This window comes from Adiantum capillus-veneris, chromosome 23 (assembly GCF_014529385.1).
Source record: "Adiantum capillus-veneris isolate H3 chromosome 23, ASM1452938v2, whole genome shotgun sequence".
NCBI classification, from domain to species: Eukaryota; Viridiplantae; Streptophyta; class Polypodiopsida; order Polypodiales; family Pteridaceae; genus Adiantum; species Adiantum capillus-veneris.
In genome coordinates, this window is record NC_140953.1 from 99,617,415 (window position 1) to 99,630,115 (window position 12,701).

Below are 12,701 nucleotides of genomic sequence, written 5' to 3' on the forward strand. Positions count from 1 at the left end.
CCAAACCTCACATGGGTTTTCCTGCCTCCTCCATCACATACCTTCCACCTGGATAAAAAACATGGCACTGGTTCCTTCCACCCATTTGTAGCAGCCAAAAGTCACCCATGTTTGCAACCATCCATGCACACAATATGCCCGAAGCACTTTAGCATTTCTTTGCAATTTACTTGCCCCATCAACACACTTGGCCTTGCAATAATATTACCCGAAGCAACCAATGCATGAGACTCTACAACCACATCCTCTACACCAACCAACACTTCTAATCCTCCCTCCCAACCATGTAAAGCAGAGCTCCTCTTAATGGAACCCCGTATCCGGGAGATAACAACCTACACTGTTGAGCTTACAAGCATACACCTCAACCATAAGTTGCATACTCTTTAGATAGCTTGGAAATAAAATGGGATTTACCATCATCCATAACATGACATGCCTACTGCACTGGAATCTCCACCACCTTTGAATGTGTGATCTCCTCTTTGCTAGCAATTCCCTCCACATCAGCATCATCAAGCCCGTTTTCCAGTAGCCGGCCTTCATCATTGATTGTTCCTTGAAGATCAACCAACCCCACCTACCTTTATCCTTTAATTGTCTACACCTCAATCTCCTCTTGTACTGTTGCACCATGCTCTGGTAATGTGGAGAGAAACTCTCCCCATGGCACATCATCTTGGTCTTCAACAAGCATTGCAGCTTGCACTGCTCCCTACTCTTCACCCATATCCAATGTGTCTCCATGCACATGCATAAGATCAATCTCTTCCTAGTTGGAATGGGTTGACTCCATTTTGTAGCTTGTATTTGCATTTGTAGAACTACAATCACTTTGCACATCCTCATCCTCTGTTTCGAGCGCGGGAATATCCTCCATCTTTATCATCTCAAGTCCATCTGCAAACAATACTCTCTGCTCTTTCTCATACTTAAAAGGAGACTAACCAACCATACCTTGATCTGGAATCAACTTGATCTGGCATCAACAATTCTCTTGCCGGGTCTGGAGCTGACACTTTTTGCACAATTGGAGCCGCTCTAAGTGGCATCCCTGGTATGGGAACCACTCCATCTCTTTGCATCCACAAAACCCTAGGTTCTTCCTTCACCGATACATTCGTTTGCACCACCTTCAGCTCGACCTTCACCACTTCAATTGGCGTAGGTGCCACAACATTTGATAGCCCCTGCCTAGCCTATCTCTGCCTCAATATCTTTTTGGTTTGGCCACTTGCCAATTCCACCACCTCAGCATACACCGTGGGCCAGTCTATCTCCACTTTATCCTTGACTCCTCATGCATCCAATCAAAGAACCTGCTCAATTTTAAAAAAATCAACACATTGGGTATCGGTTGCCTCCATCGGCTCTCGCCCAAGGGCTTTGAACTACAATATGAATGATTGAAAATCTTTGCCCAAACTTTGCTTTAAATCATCCAGCTTTCTTTTCACCTCATGCATCTACATCGCTAGAACTTATTGGCGTCAAAAAGAGACATCCAAAACTAGAAAACTCGCCAACTACTTCGGACTTCATCTTGAAATATCTCCATGATCCGGCCTTTAAATATTGCACAATAACTTCCTACTAAATCCATATGTTGTGGACTACCTCCCCAAACTCTAACAAGCTCCAAAAGCCACCAGATCGCACATCTTTCCAAGAAATCAAAGTGGCACAAACCTAATCCTCCACACAACTTCAAAGCTCTATAAGTTTCCATCTAGAACTCAGGCTACCGGCTATAACTATCTAACACCACACCTTCCTTGTCTATCTCGACGGACTACAAACACCTCCAACTTCAAGGCATTATATCTTACACACAGTGGCTCCGTTTGACAGGCCCTCTAGACCCTCTCCTTTGACACTTCAACCTCTACATTTCTAAGCCGGATATCTGCATCTCAAACCTCCTTCATCTACCACCCAAATTGGCCCTTTCTTGAGCCCTTCTTGGCGTATAAACCACATCAGCCATACACATCTACTGCTACATGTCTACCCATGACCCTTGTACCTGTTGAAGCCATGTACCATACATTTTCTATTATACATATCACTGGTTGTTCCCATTGCTAGGGTCAACACACTTTGGGTGAACCATCATTCACCAACCCCCTTGTAGAACATTTATGTTCAACCACAACTATGCTTTATTCTTCTAGAAACTGCACACACTAAAAAACACTTCCAAACAACCAAACCATATATATAAAGTTTTATTCATGCCTACTCCAAACCTCGTGTGGATTGTCACACCCCTTGTATCACATAGCTTCCACCTGGATCGGAAACCTTGCACTGGTCCTTCCATCCATCTTTAGAAGCTACCAAAAGTGCCTTGCCCATGTTCACAACCATCCACATACACAATATGCCCAGAGCACTTTAGCATTTCTTTGCAAATTTACCTTCCTGATCAATACACTTGGGCCTGCAAGCATATTACCCAAACCAACCAATGCATCCGGCTCTACAAGAACATCCTCTACACCAACCAATACTTCTTACCCTCCCTTCAAACCATGTAAAGCAGATCTCCTCTCAATGAGATCCTGTATCCAACAGATAATAACCTGCATCGCTAAACTTACAAGCATATACCTCAGCCATGAATTGCATACGTCTTTAGATAGATTGAACATAAAATGTGAATTACCATCATCCACACGCCTACTGCATTGGACTCTCCACCACCTATCAATGTGTGATCTCTTCTTTGCCAGCAATTCCCTCCATGTTAGCATCATCAAGCCCTTTTTCTAGAAGCAGATGTTCATCATTGATTGGCCCTTTAAGATCAGCCAATTCCACTCACCTATCCACTTTGACTGTCTGCACCTCAATCTCCTCTTCTACCACTGCATCATGCTCTACCAAAGTGGAGAGAAGCTCTCGCCACAATGCATCATCTTCGTCTTCAACAAGCATTGCGGCTTGGATTGGTCCCTACTCTTCACCCATATCCATTATATCTCCATGCACATGTATAAGATCAAACTCTTCAAACCTGGATTGGGTTGCTTGGTTTCCCAGCTTATATATGTGTCTCTAGAACTACAATCACTCTGCACATCCTCATCCTCTTTCTCAAGCTCGGGAATCTCCTCCATCTTTACCGTCTCAAGTCCATTTGCAAACGGTATTCTCTACTCTTCTCATCCTTCAAAGGAGACTAAACAGCCATACCTTGATTTGGAAACACTTCTCTTGTCCGATCTGGAGCTTACACTTTTTTCACAATTGGAGCCACTCTAATTGGCATCCCAGGTATGGGAACCACTCCATCCTCAATATCTTTTTGGTTTGGCCTCTCACCAATTCCACCACCTCAGCATACAACATGGGCCCATCTATCTCCAATTTATCCTTGACCTCCTCATGCAAGAAATCAAAAACGTTGCTCTATTTTAAAAGATCAATACTTTGGAAATCGGTTACCTCCATTAGCTCTTGCCAAAGGGCTTTGAATTCTCACATGAACGCGTGAAAAGTGCGCCCAATCTTTGCTTTAGATCATCCATCTACTTTTTTACCTTATGCATCTGCATTGTTGACACATTGTTGTGCTGCTTTGCGGGCACGGGGTAAAAGACAACGGTCTATTTGAATTTTCATGTTTTTTCCAAACTGATGATTTAGACAAGAATATGCTATGACATTAGAAGATGATTGGAATGTATGCTAACTGAGGTTACTACCTGCAGGTCGAGAAGTAGCGATGTTGTTAGAATGAGGTTTAATAAGACAAACTTTTAGTGCTTAACATGTTCTCCATGTCTATCGCTACGGTTGGTCAAATGGATTTTGGATGAGGAAGTTATGGGTAGTTTGGCATTTTCCAAGGGTCGGATCTGCTGTCTTTAGCCGGGGTTGAGACACATGCTTGAGCGATTTATTTCAACTTGACAAGGTTTTTGATGATAGTATCTGGTAGGGGTTGAAGTATGTGCTCTATTGTGCTTAAATCAAACATTCAATGCTAAAGTTATTGCCAATTCAGGTTTTTATGCAGCCCCAGACATCTATGAGGAGGGGAAATCAGAGTGGATGCAGTTAATGTTGTGCTTAACAATACTTTAGTCAAAATTTAGTGGTGCTTTGCAATTCTTTCATTGATATGTACACTTAATGCTATGTCTAGCAGTGTTGGGGTTGTTCTGTATGCTAAGTGTGAAGATTTTACAAAAGCTCAGACAATTCTTGAAGGGCTTCCATAGAGAATGTAATCATTTTGGAATGCATTAATTGATCATATTGTCAGGGAATTGTGGAAAAGAATGACGTGTTTGGCAATATTTAGTTAATAATTATGTCACATATGGTGTGCTTTGGAAAGCACATACGTGATTCATGAGCATTGATTGTGGGCTATGCTGATCAGGGGTGAACAAGAAGCTCTGAAATGGCATCTCTCGAAATACAATAACTTATACTTTTATATTAAGGCGTTTGGCATCACAAGACATTGAGATGGGTGAGATAAATGACAATGATATTTTTTATCACAGACTGCATGAGAAGATGTCATGCTTGGCAATGCTTTGGTCATCATATTGGAGAAATAAGATGGGCTGGGCAATGCCTTAGCTAACATGTAAACCAAATGTGGTGAGATAGTGGCCTCCCAAGAGAAGGTGGCCACCCAATGGGTTTCCTAAGGTTGATCTGTATGCTAAGTGTGAAGCTTGTATAAAAGCTCAGACAATTCTTGAAGGGCTTCCATCGAGATTGTCATCACTTGGAATGCATTAATTGATGATATGGTCATGAAACTATGGAAAAGAATGTTGTTTTGGGCAATGTTTAATTAATAATTATGTCAAATATGGTGTGCTTCGGAAAGCACAAGCGTGCTTCAGGAGCATTGATTGTGGGCTATGCTAACCAAGGGCAAACAGGAAGCTCTGAACTTGCATTTCTCAAAATACAATCACTTATACTTTCATCTTAAGGCATGTGGCCTCACAAGACATTGAGATGGGTGAGATAAATGACAATGAGATTACCGATCACGGATTGCATGAGAAGAAGTTATGCTTGGCAGTGATTTGGTTGTCATATAGGAGAAATAAGATGGGCTAGGAATTGCCTTGGCTAACATGTAAACCAAATGTGGTGGTATAGTGGCCGCCTAAGAGAAGGTGGCTGCCCAATAAGGTGGAAATACACACACACAAAAAAAGGGGGAAGTGATGGCTGCAGCGTGCAGAAGAACGCAGGGGATTTTGGTATCGCGGACAAGGGCTGTGGTTCTCAGATGACGACGCCAAAGAAATAAAAAGCTCTTAAAAAAGCATGGCGCTCCTGTTTGGTGCCACTTTCGTGCAGTTAGAGCAGGGAAAAAATCCAGCTTCCATGGCATCAAGGTGATTCCCATGCCTACCAATAGTGGTAGGGGAGGCGAGATATTTTTGGGGGGGATATAATTAGAAAGTGCATTTGGCATGCAATAGGGAGTAGAGAACTCTCTGAGCGATAGCCATATCCAAAGGGATTAGAGCTCTCTCATATGGGGCCACTTGAAATCTCTCACTCTCTATCACCTCAAAGGCCTTCATAGCCGTATCTCAAGCTCTCTCTCGCCTCTAAGGCCTTCACAACCATATCTCTAAAGCTCACTCTCGAAGCTTAAGGGTTACAAATGCTCTGCTACTTTCCTCTCACCGCCATAGCCGAAATCCCTAAGCTCTTTTCTCTCATAGTCATCACCTTTAAAAGCTCTATTAAACTCTTGTAACAAGGAAAAAGCTCCATATCAATTATATCAACTAAGTTTTTGTCTTGTCTCAGGGGCAGACCCTCAAGTGTCCATATCTCCCTTATGTTGAGCCTCACGAGGAATAAGCAGGTAAAGAGGATCCAAAGGAAAGATAAGGGGGAAAGTCAACAAGAGAGGGCAATATACATAATCTAAGGTGGATTAAAGTTAGCATTAAAGGGCATTTGTGGAGCATTATGGAGGATTTGAAGGGCATCAAGAGCATCAAAGGGGATTAGCGAGCAAGGCCATAATAAGTGGGCCATTTTTACTACTATTTTTGTGAAAATCTTGGGCATTGAATGGGAAAAGAATCGTGCAAAGTGGGAATTGTGCCGGACAATTGGAGATTGCTTCCAACTTCAAGGATTTTTGATTAGGGGTTTGCAAATCAGTAGGCATACCAATGATGGCGTATGCAGCCAATTTGTAACAGGGTTTTCAGTTATCAGATTATTGGAAGCATATACTAGTTGCCAGCTGATAATGTGTTGATATCTTGTCTCACTTTGATTATAGGCATTAATTGTGTTCTAAGTCATGGTTTTCTTCGGTAATTTCTCTCCAAGAATCACTAGATCTTCTTATTAACCCTAAAGAAGACCCTATCTGCACTTGTTCCCTTGGTTCGAGCCTACGTTGATTTTTTGTCTACATCTAGAGGCCCGGTGCTTTCTTGGTGGACACTGGAGAACCGCGAACTCCAACAACTTATTGGCATCAAAAAGCCACTTACAAAGCTCCACAATTCATCTTTTCTTCTATAGATAGTCTATCTAACCACCATTTTGCACTTCCACGAACCAAAAACAAAAAAAATTGTATCGCACCTTCTCCTCTCGTCTGAAAACAAGGAGAACACACTCAAAACCCAAACAACATGCCTCTCTATAGACCAAGATAATCACTACACCCAAATCCACTAGATTTCACCTTCAAAACTCGTAAAATTTCCCTCTCAGTACACTCTACGATTTTCCATCATGAAGCAATTCCTTGCAAGCGATGCAAAGGATAAAGTGCTTACTGAATGGCACAGCTTGAAGCTTCTCCCTCATGAGTCTATCCACAAGTTTTTGGATTTACATCTCAAGGCTAATTTCTTTCAAAAGATATACTTTGTTGATCAAAAGCAATAGGTGTGTGTGCGGGATTACCTGAAGAGATGGCCGAATACATTAACTCTCAATGGCCTGGCTCTATTACCGAAGTAATCCATCACACCATGGTTGCTTCACGCATCAAATTCCATGAAGGGGCTAGATGAAATGTCAAGCCCAGATAAAACAAAGACAAAAATGATGCAAAGGGGAAAACCAATGCTCAAAATTCTTTCCAAGGCACTTCTAACAACAACAACAACAATCCGTCCAAGGAGAAGGGAGTTTGCAAAGGCAAAAACGTTAACTCTCTCCTGAAGAGCTAGAAGCTTTTTTCAAGGACTGTAAGTGTTTCAAGTGTGGGGCGCCATGGTTTGATCGCATGGCTATCAATATGAAGTTCCCTAAAAGGAAAATCTACTTCACCTATAGGGGAGAGAACATGTATATAGATGCTAGTGAGCGTGGTCACACTATTCTATTTGTAAATCCTCTTGCTTTTGATAAATCAATGAAGAGCTCAATTTCTGCGTACATGATTTTTGTCAAAGAGTCTCTAGAAGATCCTAATGTTTCACCAAATGTAAATGATAGGAATCAATAAGATTAAGACTTGTCTAATTTTCTAAAAGGATTCCACGATGTGTTGATCGATGATATCCCTATGGACTTACCACCAAAACGAGGGGATGATGACCATCAAATTGAGCTCCTTCCAGGAAGCTCACCGCCTAACAAGCCTCCTTATCGAGTCTCTCAAGAATTGAGGAGATCATGAAGCAAGTGTACAGGAATTGGTAGACAAAGGGACGGTGAGGCCTAGCTCCTCTCCCTTTTGTTCTCTAGTCCTTTTAGTGCAAAAGAAAGATGGTACATACCGTATGTGTGTGGACTATCGAGCACTAAACCATATCACTATCAAAAATAGATTTCTCGTGCCTCAGGTAGAAGATTTGTTTGATAAGCTACAAGGCTCTATCTACTTTAGTAGGATTGACCTTAAAAGTGTCTATCAAAAAATAAGGATAGTGGATGAAGATATCCTAAAGATCGTGTTTTGTAGAACGTTTGGTCTTTATGAATATCTAGTCATACCTTTTGGCTTGACTAATGCACCAACTACATTCAATCGTCTAATGGAGAAATATTTTGGAGCTTGATGCAAATTCACTAGAGTGTTCTTTGATGATATCATCATCTACTCCAAGTCTTTGGAGGAACATAAGCAACATCTCTATGTGATTTTCAAGCATTGAGGAAGAATAAACTTTTTCTCGACCAAAAGGAAAGCAAATTTTTCCTTCAAGAGATTCAATACCAAGGTCATATTATATCTCAAGATGGTATCTGTATGGATCCATTGAAGCTAGAGGTAATAAAATCATGGCCTAATCCAAGGAGTCTACATGAACTAAGAAGCTTTATTGGTATGTGCGCATGCTATAGACGCTTTGTAGAAAAATTCTCTCAAATAGCAGGACCACTACATGACTTAACTAAGAAGAACGTTAAGTATGTATGGACTGCTAAGGAGAAAAATGCTTTTGATAAGCTCATAGAAAATCTTACCTCCCAACCAGTGCTCATGCTTTCGGATCTCTCAAACCCATTTGAGGTCCAATGTGATGCTTGTCGTGATTGACTTGGAGCAATTTTTCTTCAAGAAGGGCATGCCATAGCATATGAGAGTTGAAGGCTCAATACCAATGAATGAGTCTTGGGCATGTATGAGAAAGAGCTTTTAGCTATTCTACATGCCCTAGTCACTTGGAACAACTACCTATTGGGGACTCCATTTATTCTACGAACCAGCCACCAAAGTCTCAAGTATTTCTTGACACAAACCAAGCTTTGCAACAAAAATGAGGTGGGAAAATTCCTTTCGCAATTGAATTTACATATTGCTCACATTGCTGGTAAGCACAATCAAGTGGACGATGCACTTTCACAAAGACCAAAAGTTATTGCGGTGTCTATAGCTACTCATAATGATCTATTGTCTATGATTGATGAGTATGCTACTGACCCTGACTTTAGAGGCATAATATCAGCCCTTGCTTTAGAGATGAGAGTGGAACCATTCACCTTAGAGGATGGTTATCTTATCCATGGCAATAGGCTATGTGTTACCAATTTCCTTCGTGATAAAGTTATGTATAGATCCCATGCTCCTTTCTATGCGGGGCATAGAGGTATTCAAATTGCTCTTTGAGAAGTAGAGACATATTTCTATTAGCCTACCATGAAAGTGAACATACAAGAGTATGTTTCAAAATGTGTAGTATGCCAAAAGACCAAGTATGATAGAGGGAAGCAACCTGGATTACTCCAGCGATTGCCTATCCTAAATTCACCATGGGAGATTATATACATGGATTTCATCTTTAGATTACCCAAGTCTATCCATGGGAATACGGGAATATGGACAATAGTTGATAGGTTTAGCAAGAAAGCACACTTTATTCCTATCAAAAAGACTATTGATGCACACCAACTGGCAACTCTCTTCATATCACAGATTTTCAAACACCATGGATTACCAACATCCATCATGTGAGATAGAGATCCTAGAATGACCAGTAATTTCTAGAAATATCTCTTTGAAAATCTAGCAACAAGATTGAATTTATCTTCGGCCTATCACCCACAAATGGATGGCCAAAGTGAGATAGCCAGTCTTACGATACTGGATCTACTCAAGACTTATATTACCAAAGTAGATCAAAACTCACAATGGGAAAAGTATTTACCTCTTGTAGAGTATGCCTACAATAATACTGTACATATATCTACGGGAAAAACAACTTTTGAGATCATAGAGGGAAGACCAAAAAGTCCCTTGCTACTTAAAGTACATGGGAAGATCTTCGCTGCCGAGATGAGTATAGCCGTGACCTACAAGAATCTTTTCAAAAGATTAAGGAGGCTATATCCATCTCTCAGCAAAGGTGAAAATCTATTGTTGACAAAAGCACAGAAGGTACTTAACGTTCAAAGAAACGATTGGGTCTTACTTGAGTTTCCTAAGGATCATTTAAGGCAAACGATGAGCAAAAATCCTACGGGCCATCAAAAGTATTATGCTAAGCTAGCAAAAAGATATTATGGTTTTTTCCAAATCTTGAAGCCTATCAATGAGATGGCCTACCAACTCAAGTTGCTCAACCATTGGCTCATACACATTGCTTTTCATGTGAGCCTACTCAAGCCCTACAAAGGAGAGCCACCAAGTGAACCAATTATTTAAGACCCTCCCGAAGTTGAAGACCAAGAAGAGGTGCTACAATCCGGAGCTATCCTTTGTCATGAAGACAAGGCACTACAACATGGTAAGATTATCTGACGGTATCTTATTAAGTTCAAATATTATCCTTTTGAAGATACTAGATGGAGGCAAGGAATGAAGCGTAAGGATAGTATGAACCTTGTCAATGCTTACAATGCTACATTAGAGTAAGCAAGTGTACAAATTTCTTTTAAATGACCCATGTTTTTGTCTTATAAGACTAGTTCTCTTTTTAATTGTGCACAAATTTAAATAGTATGCATGCTTAAAATCATGTTTGTGATGACGACGTCTCTCAAACACCAAGTAGAATTCGTCACTCTACTTTGGGAGAATGAAATGGAGTAAGGATCAGACATGCTTGCAGTAGCTACGTTGTTACGAGTTTTTTGTAAGAATTGATTGCACATATGTACATACACATGGACAATGCATCGAATAAAGAATTTCCCATTTTCTAGAGCCAGGTGGTTACGTGGGGCCCACATGTGTACAGGTAGGACAACGTGTACATAGTACATCGATTTTCATTATCACCAATGTCACTGTGTTTTTCTACAATAATGAGGAGTTGGTGGAGCTTAAAACTCCTCAAGGAAGCTATCAGCGGGCCGATTCCATGAGGTAAGCAGGTGCGTCAGATGACATCCATGTTGAGCTTATATGTGAAGCTACTCAATATATGGCTTCTCTATATATGACACCCAGGTCCCCTCTATATATACATCATCTCATGTGTGTATTCTACACACTTTGGGGTTCTACTTCTGTGTTCTCTCCTTCTCTCTCAACATGGTATCAGAGCAGTACGTTTTTGTTTTCGATTTTTCTCCTGATCAAATTCGATTTTGCAGAAACTACCCGCGAGAGGGATCGGAATCGATGTGGTCTACAACTTTGCAGAAAGAAGTTTCTTCAAATTCTGTACCAATTTTGAGAAACTACCCGCTAGAGAGACCGGAATCAATGTGGTCTACAACTTTGCAGAAGGAAGTTTTTTCAAATTCTGCACCGATTTTGAGTTATCGTTCGCGGACTGCGTACATACCTGAAAAGCAACTTCCGCTTTTTGTTTTTGATTTTTGTGCTTATTGAAAACGATTTTGCAGAAACTACCCATGAAAAAGACCGGAATCGATGTGGTCTACAACTTTGCAGAAGAAAGTGTTTTCAAATTCTGCACCGATTTTGAGTTATCGTTCGCGGACTGCGTACATACCTAAAAAGCAATTTCCATTTTTTGTTTTTTATTTTTCTGCTTATTGAAAACGATTTTGCAGAAACTACCCGCGTGAGAGACCGGAATCGATGTGTTTTACAACTTTGCAGAAGAAACTACCCGCGATGGGGATTGGAATCGATGCGGTCTATAACTTTGCAGAAGAAAGTTTCTCTAAATTCTGCACCAATTTTGGGTTATCGTCTCACACTGCGAATATGTTTGAAAATCAAAATTTTACTTTTTGCTTTTGATTTTTCTCATAATTGAAAACTTCTCAATTATATTTTTCTTCATCAATCATATATTTGTTACTGACGTAACTTTGCTGTAGAAGCCAGTTACACATCGTTCCGATTCAGTCGAGCCGTTGATGATCGTCCAAATTCTATCGAGCTACTGTTGGTACATGATCTTTTGTTATATGATATACTCGTTCATTGATTCTCGTATAATTATTCTTTTAGAGATATAGTTTACGTCGTTTTATTGATAATTTCTCATTGATACCATAGTGATTTTGATGGTACCATGATAATGTTTTGTTAATACTTTGGTCATGGTGATTTTCGTTGATACCATGATGATATGTCATTGATACCATGGTTATTCTCGGTGGTGCCATGATGATATTTCATTGATACCATGGTTATTTTCGGTGATTCCATGATGATATTTCGTTGATTCCATGGTGATTTTTATTGATACCATGATGATGTTTTGTTGATACCATGGTTATTCTCGGTGATACCATGATGTTGTTTCGTTGATACCATGGTTATTCTCGGTGATGCCATGATGATATTTCGTTGATACCATGGTTATTCTCGGTGATGCCATGATGTTGTTTCGTTGATACAATGAGTATTCTCGGTGATATCATGATGCTTTTCGTTGATACCATGATCATTTATTCATTTTTATTGACATAATGATGATATTTTGTTAATACTTTGATGGTATTCATTGATCACTACATTGATAAATGTTGTTTTATGTAGTATATACACATATCATTTGTATCACATAATCACACATTTTGTACTTTTACGTTTATACTTTATGTACCATATGTTGTCGTGCGTATATATGTCATCAAAAGAGTGGCGTCGCGAACCATCTCTTATGGCATTGTGAACGTAATTATTTCATTAACGATGCTAATAATTTTCATGACATGTTTTTTTTGGAGTCTATGATCCATGTAGGATTGATCAAAGAATTGATTTTATGAAGACAAACTTGGTGACAATAAAAGATTTATGAAGATATGTTTGGTGATGCCATATTGATGACAACATGAAGACATGTTTGGTGATGCGATAT